The following is a 15,210-nucleotide window of genomic DNA, read 5'->3' on the forward strand; positions in this document are numbered from 1 at the left end:
CCTGGTAGGATTTGGTTGCTTCTGAATATATAGCAGGTTCTGTAATACCCAGAGGTCCTTAGTTCCAGTAACACTGAGGATGTAGTAGATGTTTAGCAAACACATGTAATTAGTTAAATTGAATTGTACATATGTATATAGTGCAGTCTTAAATTATGTTAGGAGAAGAACATGTTTGGTTTAGTGAAACAGATTTAGTCACAGTACAAAGCCTTAGACCTGACGACTTAAAATGTATCTTTAAATTGGTAGAAATGCAGAAGAACATGGCAGGTTAGAAATGATGGGATGATAGCTTAGATTTGATTATAGCAAGATTGAGCTAAGCAGCTGTTGAGATTGGATAATGATATGTGAGTTTCTCATCAGGCCTGTAACATGTTTCCACTAATACAGATTAAGAATGTCTGGATGAACTAAAATCATCCCTGTGGCTTTTGCATAACATAATTAAGCCTTGCTAATGCAAGGTACTTTTATTAAGTGAAAAATGATGTTTATAAAGCTATGGAAATGGCTACAAGATCAATTGAACTAAGGACAAACGTTGGCACTCATAACAGTAATGCAAAAAAAAAATTATCTATTTTTGTTATATAGAGTTTTCAGAACACAGAGTCTTGTTTATGTGACAGGCACATGAAGGATGGTTTCAATTATGCTGACCCTCTTGCTGGAGCTTGTGCACCAGGTGTCCAGACCACAAAGTGGAAAATGCAATCTTTGTCTGCTTTACTTAAATACAGTACTGAGATCAGCCTGTCTTTTAAGTGCCTGATTGCTATTTAATTACAGAGAATTTCTCTTTAAACAGAACAACCCAACAACAACAAAAAGACAATACAGCACTCATTTCAGAGTCTCCTGCCCCTTCCTATCACATGGGAAGAATGTGATATATCTAATAACCTTATACTGCTGGGTTTATTAAGTGGTAGTCATTATCTGTTTTATAAAAGCTATCTTTAACATATCTAATGGGAATATTTCTGTTGACTAATAAAAGCCAACTAAAACTATGAATGCAAAGTAATCATGTTCATTCTTACAGCGTTTTTATGTAAGGATTTTAAAGTAACCGTGATGCGGTAAAAAAAAACTGTTAATCTAGAGTGAAAAAATGGGGATTCAAATTCCAGCTCTGAAGATGTGGCATGATATCTCTAAGCAAGTTTGTTAACTTCTCTGAGCCTAGATTGATCATCAGTAAAATGAGGCTAATAATTCCTACCCTGGTGGGCTGTTGAGAGAATTAAATGAGGTGATTTATATGAACCACCATCTTAAGAATATATTGATTGAATCTGATTTTGAGAAATGATTCACAAAAAATCTCTCAAAGGAGGGAATATGAAATAGATTAAATGATATTTTTGAGAAAATACTACATTTGAAACTATCTTTTATTTATAAGATTCTTAATTTATCTTTAATTACAGAATAATTGTTTCCTCTTCTTTTTATCTCCTTTAAGTAAATTATTTAGCTATCTCTTCTCTAATATTTTGAGAGAAGGTGAATATTTTTTAATATTTATATCATACTTCTGAAAGTGCTTCTTATTTTTTTCTTAAGTCCTTTTTTGAAGATTTAGAAAAGCTTTTTTTATCTTTCATTATCATATTTCACATCTAGTATTTCTGCCTTTATTAATTGTTTTTGAATAACCTGGCTCATGGGCCCGTTTCCTTGCCCTTAATTTTGGTAAATAAGGACTGGCTTAGATATGTAGGTGATTAACAGGTCCCAGATATTTATACTACTAGGTGTATTATTTAAGAGAAGGCAGAAACATGAACCTGCCAATTAGCAAACCATCAGGACCCTTTTATCTCTTCTTCACCATCTAGCCCTTCTAGCACCTCCATGGAAAATAGATGCTTAAGATGTGGCTGAAAACAGGTGTGAGAACTGAATGGTAGCATAAATTTGGTCAGTGAAACTTTCTTAACCATGATAACTTTTACCATTTTATTTCCTGTCAGAGGTTACAGTAATGTAGATATAACACCAATATTTGTTTTCCACCATTCCACATTTATTTAGCACATTCCATGAGCAGGATAAGTAGGATAAGTTAGGTAAAGTGATAAAAAGGAAAGGAAGACCCATATCTTACAAGTATTTTATTTTATAGTATGACAATAAATATAAAAATAGAAAGCAAGATATGAACAAATGGCAAACATATTGCAAACTATTATCAGAAAAGAGCTATTATTTTCAGTAAGTTTTGTACTTAACCAATTAAGATTAAACATTCATTTTTGAAGTAAATTGTTTTACCTTTTAAAAATACATTAGTGCTGAATAGTGAATTAAGATGAACTCAATGTCACTAAAAAAGAGACTGTTTTTTTTACAAGTGCTGTACTTAAAGTGCAGTTTTATTTAATAAATTATCATCCTTAACGAAAGACCTATTGTTCTATTAACCAATTGTCCTTACTTATTGTCTAAATTAAGTTGGTAGGTATTAAAGAACTGAAATAATCAAAATGTAGTTGAGTTCATCAAAGAATTATTGGAGGAGGAATTTTCATTATAGTTTTTAAACACATTTTATGAGTAGCTCTTTACACTGGGTGCTTTCATACTTAATTATCATTGTTATTATTCCAATTTGGAGATTGGGAAACTGAGGCTGAGAAAGATCAAGTCAGTTTTCTCAAAGTTAGTTTTCCAAGCCTAATGATCTTTATAACTACACCCCTAGTGGGTGAGAGTTCTAAGAAAAACTAAATCCTATCCTTTTTCAATCTGAAATCTACCAGAAATTTTTATTATCTTAAGAGTTTTTCTCTGACACTGAAGAACTTATAATTACTGATATTCTTTCACTAGACTTATTCTTGAGGAATATTGCTTAGAAATAAAGCTAAATTAATATTTCCAGAAGAATAAATAAATAACTTATAAGTACATAAGTTCACTACATTTATATAGTATGGATATATCATAATATATTAAAACATTCCCATATTATTAGATGTTTATATTGTTTCCATTACTTCATTATTTCTAACAACCCTGCAAGAAATACCACTGTTTTTGCCTTGTTTTGCAGAAGTGGAATTGCTAGTTAAAAGCTGAATTTTAAAATCACCCTTCAACAATTTTCTTGACAGTTTATACTTCTACCAACAATATCTTTAAGTCTCACTATTAAGAGAACATGCAAGACATAGATCAATATATAGAATTAATCATATGTATGTTAAAAACCACATATGTAATTTTGTAACATAATAACTTGAATGATGTACACTAAACTCTTACCTCTAGAGAAAGGAATAAAATTGAAGAACAGGAGGAAGGGAAACTTTCTTATATCAAATATGTGTGTATTGTTTGAATCTTTTGCAATTAACATAAGTGTATACACTGTATGTATTTTAAAAATTAAAATAGAGACTCAAATGTAATTAATGTAGAGGTACAAAGTAAATTTCAGAGTTGTAATATGACGGCATTCAGATTCAAATATGTCTGGGTGTATTTTACGGTCGGAGACTCATATGTACTAGCATGTGAACTTATTTCTGTAGGTAAAAATGGTAAAATAATAAAACTATCTCACTTTCCAGAACAAATCATTTCCATCTGTACCACTGGATAAGTGTAGTTCTGACTCAACCACATGAATAACATTACATATGTTTTGAAAAAACATTATGTGCTGAAGACCTGAAGCAATTCACATGCTTTGCCTATGGTTAGCTTTGGCAATAAGAAACAAGACAGCTAACAGAATTTTAAGCCATATCTAGAAATAGTGCCAATTGAATTTAAGCTGAACATGCAGTTTATTTCAGTTGCTTTCCTTCTCCTTAAACTCTGAAGTTCAAAGTTTAACTTGGAGTTGTTTTCTCAAGTTTAGCTGTAGCCAAAGTCCATGAAATGGCTTATGTCTGTCAATAGTTGACCTAGTAGATTTGTCCTGTGTTGACATTTTGTTCTTTTCATGCTAGACAGTTTATATAATATAGGTGTATTATTTTCAGTGAGCTCTACCTTAAAATGAGATTAGAAAGTAAATCATGGAGAGTTTTAACAATTATTTGGAATATTAGGGGTTTTTGTAGGGTTTTGGGAGAAATCATTTGCACAGTAATTAATTCATTATTCTTCTTTATTCATTCCTGAATAAATCATTTATAAATGATTTATTTATAAATCATTTATAAATGATGAATAAAATAAAATGATGAATACATTGATGAATAAATCATCAATCATTTATTGAACACCAACCATGTCAGTAGGGTTATCAAGACAAGACCAGTAGAGTGAGGTTAGAGGCATGAAATTAATGAATTCCATAAAATATTAGAGTTGCTATATGAGAACTTAGTACAAACAGGAGTAAAATAACCAAGAGGAATCCCTTCTACCAGGATTGATCAAGGGATATTCATTTAAGTGGGGAAGGTCCAGCAGAATCTGGATGGATAGAGAGATTATTTATGGGTAGAGATGGGGCCATATTTCTGACATAATGCACTTTGAGAAGAGGAAAAAGAAAAAAACATCAAACAACAGGTCTGATATATGCTACTGCTAGAGCATGTAGATAGGGTTTGGTGAGAGATAAGAATGAAGATAAGGAGATAAAGGAGGGGTCAGATCTTGGAAATAATCAGAAGCCACACTAAATTCCATGGACTTTTTCCTTTGGGTAGTGAAGGCCTTTTAAAGGGTTGTAAGCAGGAGAGCAACTGGGCTGTGCAGTTTTGAAAGAGACCTTTGGAGGCAGTGCAGTGGAGGAATAGGGGAAGCACAATAAGATGAATGATTCATTCAGGTAATACTGAGACATAAAATAAAGCCAGAGCACATTGGGAGTGGAGAAGGGTTGATGCAGGATTTGTTAAGGAAGTGGTATTGACAGGAGTGGGTCAGTGATAACATCTGGAAGATGTGGAAAATGCAGTAGCAAGTGTTGATTCTCAGGCGAGTCATGAGTCAGTGAGTGGATGGTGATGCTACCCACCACAGGAATAGAAGAGGAGGTTTGGGAGTGAAGGTAAGGAGCTCAGTGTTTAGCCATGCTTTGTTTGAAGTGTATACGGGACAGCCAAGTGGAGATGCCAAGTAACCAGTTGAATATGTGGGTCTACAGGTCAGAATACAGAAGTGGATTAAAGATATAGATTTGTTGGTCATCAACAGTTAATAAATGGAGTGTTAATATTACTCATGGTGTTGAGAGGATAAAGAATAAAATTAGCAATAGTGATGTGAAGAAACATCACATTTAAGTGGAGGAGCCAGTAAAAACTTTTGCCGAAATAATCCATAAGATATCACAATTAAGAGTTTCTTAGGGACCTTTGTGAGGTCAGCTTCAGTAATGTAGTGGAAGTGGAAACACCCACTCAGTAGCGCAGTAGAATTAAAAATAAATGGAAAAGTTCAAATGAACAGGTTCATATTCTTTTTTAAGAAGCTGAGCTGTGAAAGGGAGGGGAGGACATTAACTAGAGGGGCTCACAGGATAGAGAGATGTATTACTTGCCAAAATAAGAGATATATGAGCATTATTAACGATTTGTGGGAAAGGAGCTGGTAGAGCCAGAGGTTGAGAATATAGATATGGAATTACTCAAGAAGCACCTCAACACGATGCAGCAGAAATGGGAAGCTGGCTATTGTCCTTCCTATCAAGGAAACAGTGATTGATAAGGAAGAAGTTATAGTATTTGACAGAACATCTTGTTTACCATGACTTCTATAACAAGTATTTTTAAACCTACATAGTCAAATGGCCAAAACAGTAGTCTTTCCTCCCATTCTCCTTCTGCTCTGCCACGCACAAGTATGTCTGTCTCTCCCTAGACCTGTTTTTAAAAAAAGCACTACAGTCTACCTCGTTACTCAAGACAAAAACCTGAGACATCCTCTATTCTCTAAACAGTTCGTTCTCCAGACATCTCCACTGCATCTGCTTCTGTCATTTCCACTACTGCATTCTAGTTGAAAGCATCTATATGTTATGCTTGCACTGTAGATAGTCTTCTAACTTTCTCCCTGCTTCTCTATAGAGCCATCCCACCCCAACTCCTGCATCTGTTCTCCACTTAGCAGCCAGAATAATGCCATTGAAAAGTTAATCAAGTCATGTTATTCTCTGGCTTAAACTCTCTATAACTCATAGTGGGCATGGGTACATGATGACTACTATCATCATTATTAGGATTTTCCATCCCCTTTCTCTTTTAGTGGCCCCTTTTCTTTCCTTTAACTATCTAGCAAAGACATTATTAAAAAAAATTGGTCATCTTATTTCAAACATACAGTAACTGATAGACTTGTGGCAAATAGAGTTAGCATCAATGTGGCTTGTTTCTGTCATAAGCACTTGGCCCCTAGTTAATGCCTTGTTTGAATGAATGGGAGTGAAACATTGTTTCTATCACGTGCTTTATTGGACTCTCCAATTCCCAGTCATAAGTAAGATAATACTTATAAGAGATAATCTTTGACACTTTTTTCTAATCAGACGACAGATAATATCAATGCATGCACCATTTGTTTCAAGGATATGAATAAGAATTAAGTTTTTAAGTAAAGAAAGAAATAGAACAAAAGAAGGACACTCTGATATTTGATATTTTGAAAAATTCAAGTCTTACAACCAAGATTTATATAATGGTAGTTATTAGGAATAAGAGCATAACATAGGACAATAAGCTGTGAGGTTTTTCTTAGGAATGCACTAAATTTAATTCCAAAAGTGGAAGGCACTTCAGAAAAACCTGTAGAGATCTCATCTACTGGAAAAAGTTTACTCCAAGGAAGGTAGAAGGAAGTTGGCCAAAGATAATGGTTACAAACCTTGGTGGTGCAATTGATTATGTTTCCTAAATGTCATAATTCTGGAAAGATAGTATCTTTATTTTTAAAATTTTTATTATTATTTGTTATTATTAGTATTTAACATTTTAAAATTTTATATTGGAGTATAGTTGATTTACGATGTTGTGTTAGTTTCAGATGAATCACAGCAAAGTGATTCAGTTATACATATATATAATCTATTCTTTTTCATATTCTTTTCCCATATAGGTTCTTACAGAATATTGAGTTCCCTGAGCTATACAGTAGGTCCTTGTTGGTTATCTATTTTATATGCAGTAGTAGGAGTTTGAAATTAAGATAGTATCTTTAAATGTTGGATGGAGTTGGTCACTAGAAGCAGAAGACACAGATTTCAAGTTCAGACAATTCTGTGAATATATATATATATTACATATGTATTCAATAATAATATATATTATCATAGTATTTTATATATTAGCATTTTATTTTTGTGATATCTGCCATAAAACGCCCCTTAGATGCTAAGTTAATGAGAATAAAAGAAACTCTTCTTAGCTTAGCTGTGAAGTTGTGGAAGACCTGGAGCTAGTAATTAAGGGGTATTAACCAGCTTGGGTTCTATCAGTAATCAAGTATGTGACCATGGGCCATGCTCTTGTCACCTCTTCTTTAAAATGAAGGGAACAGTTCTCCTCAGGCTTCCTCTGATGTGTCTATTCTACAAGTTGATTTTTTTTTTTTTTTTGGCGAAGTGATTCACTAATTCAGTATATTGAATGTCATATTAAGGGAGTCTATGGGGAATCTGAAAGTTAACTGCTAAAACAGAAGCATTCTTAAGGGACCTGAGACAGTAGCCACATTCACAGACTGGGCTGTCTATCTCAAGGGAACCTAACCAATAATCATTTTATATTTAGTAAACATTTTGTATATATCTGTGTTAATTGTGTTAATTTTAGGCAGAACTGTAATTTTAGGCAGAACTTTGGCTCATGTTTAGTACGTTATTTTGGGCTCTTTGTTTATATTTCCAAAGTCGTCAAGATAAGGCAACTAAACAGGAAAGTAATTATATCTTATTGGTAGGAGGCATAAAAATGGAGCAAGAAAGGTGCTTTAGTAGTCTAGAAATTCAATCTTTTATGCTTAAACTATGTCATCCTATTTTGCAAATGCCTACTATAAGCAGAACACTGAACTCATTACTAAATATGAAACAGTAGTTAAAGTATTTGCAGAACGGATCTCAAGGTCTTTATTTTGTTCTTCCATGTGGAATCTGTTTACTCATTTGCACATGTGGAACTTTTAACTCTACAGCATGCTTTTAAGCTTCATACTGAGTCTGAAAGTTGAGACAGATTCAGATCAGTAAGCAAATAAAAGATTCCCTTTAAAATAGTCAATGGAAAAAATGTATTCTTTTCAATTTTTGAAGGATCTGTCTTTGCACAAAATATCTATCTACATGTCAAAGATATTCAGATGTTTAGCTATGTATTTTGTGGGACAAATGTATTTCAAGGGTTAAAAAAGAATGTTCATTGGAAAGCAAGCTTGCCTCATAATAGAACTGCATTCTAAAATCTTGGTATCCTGGTTATATTTGCATTGTATATCATTTATATGGATGGAAATGTATATTCAATACTTTAATGAGTAAATATAAGTAGAATTAAGTTTCATGAAGGCAGGTCCTTTATCTATCTTGTTCATTATACAGTGCCCAATTCAGTGCCTCGTATATATCAGACCCTTAATAAATGTTTTAAAATAATACCATGGAAAAATATAACTAAAGCCTTGAGATTTAACATCTGGTCATTAGTACTGCCTCTAAGCTAAGATCTTAGCCAAGCCATTTCTCATTCACTGGGTCTCATTTTCCTCATCTTTTAAAAATAAAGATTTTTTTTTTTTTTTGATTGTTGAGTGGTCTCCTGGTTTTATGAAAGTACTTAGCAATTATAGTATATATCTGAATACCTTGTAATCCCTACCTTAAATATTTTTCTGCAGGTGATATAATTGCCAAACTTATCAATTAGCTCATGGATGTAAAAATTTCATGATATAGATTTTGTCCTATCACACTAAAACACCACAATGCAATTTTACCCCACAGAAAGTTTGCATTGAAAAATAAGAACAGAGTGGTGCAGTCTCTTGACTTTAAGCGAAGTATAAACTCAGAGTCAGAATGAATTATTTCTCATGCACTAAGGTGCATGAAAGGTGGTGTGTGAATAAATAAAAGGGCATGATACTTCCTGAGTTTAGACAATATTCATATTAAATGAAAATCCCAAGTCTGGCTGTATCCTTGTGGAAATTGGGAACTGGTATACTCAAATATGTGGAATTAATATATTATAAAATGATGTATAGAGTGTGTGTTACTGATCCTCCTCAATTGCTCTCATTTTCAGATCTTTAGGAATTTTACTGGGATAATTGTCCAAATGAAATTCGAAGCATCTATCCAAATGGTAAGTAGAACTATTTATTATATCACCATATTTTTTCATCTGTAATTAATATAATTTTCTGAGTATTGAAATGAGAAATATGAATTACTATTCTTCACTCATATTTTAAGTCTTTTTTTTAAAGGAGAATTGTGAAAGAACTTGCTTTTCTTTTTAAATTATCATACTGGAATGCAAATATATGGCATGTAAACTTGGGGACTATTGATAACTCTCTTCTAAAATCTGGAATAAAGTAGTGTCTGGAAATTAATAGATCTGCTACAAGCAAATATAGATAGGTAGGACTGTATATAGAAATATACATATAAAGTTCTTTTTCCAGATAATTATGTTTATGTTCTTATATTAAAATTATAAAATATAATGTATGGGCTTAAATAGATGCATAAATTCTGTACCTCATACATTTTGACATCTGAGTAAACTGGTCTAAACTTACTCTGGAATCATCTTCATTAAGAGTTTATTTCCTCAAGTTTTGAGATGGGAGAAATGAAGTCATTATTCTTCTTGTTTATAAGCACTTGGCAGGAACTAAGGGCTGTCATCCTTGAAACTTGCTTCTAAAGTTTGTGGTCATCATGGTGTTAGCCAGATGGGCTCTTAGTCCTTTCACACTATTGAATATAAGGGAGGTGTCCAAAATACAGATAATTTTACCTCTGACCTCATGACACAAGGAAAGTGCTTTAAAATTGCATTTATTATATTTTCTCATTACACATATTATATTTACAATGGACAGATATTAAATGAAGATAAATTTAAATAAGAACAAAACAACCATATTCGTACCACCTAAGTATAACCAGTTAACCCTTCGTATAAACCGTGAATGTTTTCAGTATGTGAACACACATCTTTTTGCAGGAATTTGAAAAGTGAGAGGGATAACAATGTAAAATTTAGGTTAACCCCATTTGCCCCCAAATGACTCTGCAACCTGGGTTTGAATCACTTGCGCTCTCTCTGCATGACTTTGGGCAAATTCTTACTCTCTCTGGGCCTTCCTTTCCTTATAGGAAAAATGGAGCTAATAAATCCATACCTAGTTGATAAGTTTGTCTTGAGGATTAAATAAGTTAATACAGATAAAGTGCCTAGAACAGTGCCCAGATGTTGCAAAATTATCCATAATATTTTAATTTTTTTTTCTGCAAAGTCAGGTAGATAATATAAATTTGTACATTTTTTTTCTGTATCCTGATACTTCATTTAGCTCTTTATTAGTTGTGATTATTTTTCGGTTGGTTCTTCGTGGTTTCAGGCTGAAAATCATATTATCTGAAAATAGGAATCATTTAGTTTATCTTTTCCTTTTTAATGTCCCACACACTTTAAAATTTCAAGTTCACCACTTATTGTCTTGACTACAGCTTTTAGTTCAACGTTAAATAACGGTGAATAACTTCTTCCTAGTTTTATTGGGAGTGACTCTCATGATGGTATTAAAGTATGATGTTGACTAAGTTTTACTCCTTTTCATGTTAAGAAGTTATCTTATTCTTAATGAACTAAATTAGATCAGAAATTTCTGTTGATGCTCTATAAATCTTGAGATATACAAATGTTTTTTGAATCTGTTGAGAAGATGATTTGGTTTTCCTTTTCTTCATCAGGTGACTTGCTAATTTTATGTTATCCTTGAATAGCTGGAAGCTTATTCTTTTCTTACATACTTTAGTTCAATATTTTTTTAATTTAAGAGGGAATTTGAAAGAATGCTCAAAAGTGAGGATGGTCTATAGTATTTTTTTATTGCTTTCCTTCTTTTTGGTACTGTTAAGGAAGTTACATTTACATTAGAATCTTTACAATATTCTCTGTGGATATATTTTCTCTTTTCTAATTTGTTAGTTCTGCTGAATACCTAATCTATTTCTCATTCCATTTTTTTAAATTCTGAGATTTACTTCTATCAAAATTTTTCTAAGTGTATCCTGGATTGTTTATAATAAGGTTTTAATATAATCAACTTTTTTAAATGTTTGGAGAATGTTTTAAAACAATATGTAATCCATGTCATATACTAAGTCAAATAGAGTTCTGTCAATTTAACACAAGTAATCCTATTGCTCAAATTTCAATATTCTGGACAGAGATGGGGCTAGTTTGTGCAAATTCTACTGGACAGAGATGGGGCTAGTTTGTGCAAATTCTTAGGAAGCCCAAGTGATTCATTGGATTTACACTCTAGGCACAAAGCTGCCAAACATAAGCTGGTGAATTATATGAGTCACACTTATTTAGGAAGGTGAGTCTTTCGGGAATGGGAAAGATTAACTACAATGGGGGTAACACTAGGGCCAGAGATAAGAATTAAAGATCTATTTAGATCCAGCGTTAGGATCTTTTAGGAATCTGACTTTTAGAAATACTCTCTTGTCGAAAAAGGAAATGTTTAATATCCTTGTTCTTTCCCAAGGCTATTCCCCCTATATTCCACTTTTCCTTCATCCAGAAAATTTACTCTATCAGATTTTCTTCTCAGTACTTTTTGACCCTCTATGACAATAACCTGTTAAATGTCTAGTATAATAGCTTTGTCTGGTGAGTTCTCTTATAGCCCTTCCCTTTTCTTTTTAACATTTTTACTGTAGCTTGTAAAAGCCAAGATAAATTTCTGCCAGAATTTGATATTCAGTGTTTATCCAGCCAGCCATCAAACATTTAGTGAAAATCAGCTATGCACTAGGAACTATGCTAAGAAGTAGAAAATGCTGTCTTCCAGAACAGCTAGAATGTTTAACCCCTATACTCAAGAGATCTTAATCTTCTGCTTGAACTCACCAAGGTTCAGTATCTCCAGTTGGCATAGTATATTTTTAATTTGATAACCCAAAGATACCTAAAACTTTAATAAGCTCTTTCTCTCTAAACTGCACCTCCTACCATTCGTGTCCTTGTTGATTTCAACTTACTAGGCTCTTAATATATAATCTATATTGAATTATTATTTTATGCTAAAGTCTTTGTCCTACCCCTGACTGACTTTCATCAAAATCCTATTGATCACATCTTTACATTTGTCCCAAACTTCTCTTTATCTTTGTATCTATTACCTTAGTTTTAGAACCACAAAATCTGCTCCTTGATTTTTTTACAACCTCCTAACTATTTCTGTATTCCTCCTTCTCTTGTCCACCAACCACAGTGCCATCAAGGTTCTTCCTGAAATTTGTGTGGAATTAATGAGATAGTCACCCATTCAAAAATTTTTTATGACTTTGCATTGCTTAGAGGAAAAAGCCCAAACTCCTCAGCTTGCCATTTGATTTTCTTCACAACTTGGTACCAAGTTCATTTCTTCTCAATTTATTTGCCATCCCCTCTCCCCACTCCAGTGAATTTAATCACATTTGATTACTGTGTATTGTGGTTTCTTCATATTTAGACCATTTTCTGACACGTAGAAGGTATTCAAATGGTGTTTGCTGATCATTATTTTGAGAAGACTCAGGTTTATAATAAGCAGGAGCTTGTGATCTCCTGGGTGGGTGAGACTGAAGAGATATTGTTTAATTTGGTAACTTATGGGAGCCTTTGAAGTTTCATATTAGGGGAATACCATAGGAATGGGAACCATACATGTGACTTAGAAATGATCTAGTCTGGGCTGTGTTTTCTGGATGTTAAATTGAGGCTTGAAGTATCAGAGATTTTTTCAGTATTATAGCTACAGCTGTTTAATACTCTGAGATTGACTACTTCCAAATCTGTGGAAACTAAAGTAAACCATAGTTTGAATCCTGAGTAAGAGTTTAAGAGACATGATGAATTGTAACTATTATATGATGGAAGTAGATTATCCTGGTTTGATTCAAAATGGTTGTATACATAGACCACCAAATAATTCACCTCCAAGTCTATATTATTATGGTTTTTCCTGATATTCATATTGAAGTATTTGTGATTATATAATTGTCAGTGTCCTTTGTTTTGAAGAATGTAATTGGACATTTGATTCTTAAACTCAAAGAGTAAGGCTGAGCTGGCTAGAAATAGGAAAGTCATGAGGATGTCATGGAAAATTTGAGATGGAGAGATTGACATCAAGACTGAATGAATTTAGCAGTTATTTCACACAGCTTGAATCAAGTAGTTGTTTTTGTTCTGCTTGTCTTCATCATATGAAAAGCAGCCAAGCTAGGTTTTTCTTATGATATTTTTGTTTAGTTAAAAATTTTGAACCAAATGTTAAGTCTCTGTAATTATCCTTGATAAATTTTAACTGCTTGGTCTTAGTCACTTCTTTCCAAGTGTCAAGGTTTGTTAACTCTTAATAGTGTCATATGTAGTATATTTCACACATATTGTCAATGACACAGTCTTTGAACACTTGTTAGATTGTTTTGACTATTTCAATAATGAAGCAAACTAAATTGAATGTACTATGGTTGCACTGATTTATCAACCACTGTTGAAGAAATCATTATTCTCAATTGACTTAGTTACTATCAAGACATTCTTTTCCTATATCTTGGGAAGTAAGAAAATCTTCAGCTTTCAACTTCTGTCAGAAGGGGAGAAAATGAATTTTTCTTTGTAGCTTTCTTTTTATTTTACACATTTCTCTTGACTTTACAGTTTCATGAGCCTTATAAGCCCTAGGAATTTATATTTAGTTTTATATTTAAACTTTGAAAAAAAATTGAGGTCCGAACTAAAGGTCTGCAAACACTTTTTTCTTCTAAAAAGGGGCTCTAGTGTTCAAGGTTGACAAATATGATGTGACAGCTAATAGCTTAAAATGGTTCTCACTTTCCAAATTTAGAGTGAGTTCCGATTGGGAAAGGGTGGGCTTCTGTATATAAAATCATACTTGTGGAGGAGCTTTAAGACGGCGGAAGAGTAAGACGCGGAGATCACCTTCCTCCCCACAAATACATCAGAAATACATCTACATGTGGAACTGCTCCTACAGAACACCTACTGAACGCTGGCAGAAGACCTCAGACCTCCCAAAAGGCAAGAAACTCCCCACGTACCTGGGTAGGGCAAAAGAAAAAAGAAATAACAGAGACAAAAGAATAGGGACAGGACCTGCACCAGTGGGAGGGAGCCGTGAAGGAGGAAAGGTTTCCACACACTAGGAAGCCCCTTCTCCGGAGGAGACTGCGGGTGGCGGAGGGGGGAAGCTTCAGGGACACGGAGGAGAGCGCAGCCACAGGGGTGTGGAGGGCAAAGCGGAGAGGTTCCCGCACAGAGGATCGGTGCTGAGCAGCACTCACCAGCCCGAGAGGCTTGTCTGCTCAGCCGCCGGGGTGGGCGGGGCTGGGAGCTGAGGCTCGGGCTTCAGTTGGATCGCAGGGAGAGGACTGGGGTTGGCGGCGTGAACACAGCCTGAAGGGGTTAGTGTGCCACAGCTAGCCGGGAAGGAGTCCGGGAAAAGGTCTGGACCTTCCAAAGAGGCAAGAGACTTTTTCTTCCCTCTTTGTTTTGCGGTGCGCGAGGAGACGGGGTTAAGAGCGCGGCTTCAACGAGCTCCAGAGACGGGCGCGAGCCGCGGCGATCAGCGCGGACCCCAGAGACGGGCGTAAGACGCTGAGGCTGCTGCTGCCACCACCAAGAAGCCTGTGTGCGAGCACAGGTCACTCTCCACACCTCCCCTCCCGGGAGCCGGTGTAGCCTGCCACTGCCAGGGTCCCGTGATCCAGGGACAACCTCCCCGGGAGAACGCACGGCGCGCCTCAGGCTGCTGCAACGTCACGCCGGCCTCTGCCGCCGCAGGTTCGCCCCACATTCTGTACCCCTCCCTCCCCCCCGGCCTCAGTGAGCCAGAGCCCCTGAAGCAGTTGCTCCTTTAACCCCGTCCTGTCTGAGCGAAGAACAGACGCCCTCAGGCGACCTACATGCAGAGGTGGGTGGGTCCAAATCCAAAGCTGAACCCCGG

General features: G+C 34.8%; 1 long non-coding RNA gene across 4 annotated transcripts in view; it reads left to right on the forward strand.

Moving 5' to 3' along the window:
* LOC137766014 (uncharacterized) overlaps positions 1 to 15,210 on the forward strand; it is a 371,274-nt gene that overhangs the window by 17,679 nt on the left and 338,385 nt on the right. For 3 of the 4 annotated variants that reach the window (XR_011074258.1, XR_011074260.1, XR_011074261.1), the window contains exon 2: positions 9,255 to 9,314. This is a non-coding gene — a long non-coding RNA (uncharacterized lncRNA). Of the gene's footprint in view, positions 1 to 7,068; positions 7,104 to 9,254; positions 9,315 to 15,210 lie in introns of all 4 variants that reach the window. The other variant, XR_011074259.1, reaches the window with a different exon arrangement.

This window comes from Eschrichtius robustus, chromosome 6 (genome assembly GCF_028021215.1).
Source record: "Eschrichtius robustus isolate mEscRob2 chromosome 6, mEscRob2.pri, whole genome shotgun sequence".
Classification (NCBI taxonomy): Eukaryota; Metazoa; Chordata; class Mammalia; order Artiodactyla; family Eschrichtiidae; genus Eschrichtius; species Eschrichtius robustus.